This window comes from Dendrobium catenatum, unplaced genomic scaffold (assembly GCF_001605985.2).
Source record: "Dendrobium catenatum unplaced genomic scaffold, ASM160598v2 fragScaff_scaffold_1028, whole genome shotgun sequence".
Lineage (NCBI taxonomy): Eukaryota > Viridiplantae > Streptophyta > Magnoliopsida > Asparagales > Orchidaceae > Dendrobium > Dendrobium catenatum.
The window spans coordinates 1-582 of record NW_021319490.1 but is presented as its reverse complement, the minus strand read 5'-3'; positions in this window follow the sequence as shown (position 1 = coordinate 582).

Here is a 582-nt window from a genome sequence, read left to right as displayed (position 1 = left end):
TTATTCAGCTATAATTTTCAATATTTTTATAATAATTTTTTTTATTTAAAAACTCAATGAAAAAATAAAGATTCATGTAGACATAATGGTATAAAGAGTTGATGTTATTATTATTAAAAAAAAAAATCAATTTTCTCAACTTCAAACAGACAATCTAAAATATCAGGTAATTACTTCTTATGTAATTGAGTTTAAACTTTAATAAATTTAAGCATACTCCATTTTTTTATTTTTTTTATTTTTAGTTAAAACCTACTAGAAGGGGCCTACGCGTTAATAATAAAATCGGTTACAAAGTCCTTAGAAGGTTCCACCAGCTCGCTACTGCTCCAAAGAGCTACAAGATTCAAAAGGAAAAAAAAACCTAAGAGCCGGTAGATCCTTTTTCTACGATTACAATCAAAGCATAAAAAACTATACGGGCTGAGAGAAATCAGCACCCAAAAAAGGAGATACGCAAATTTCCCATTCAGCTCAGATCTCCTGCAAAAAATACTAAGCAAACCAAAATAGAAGTTGAACAAACAAAGAGAGTATACCTTGCAAACATTTGAATAGTGATCACGGAATATAATATAAACC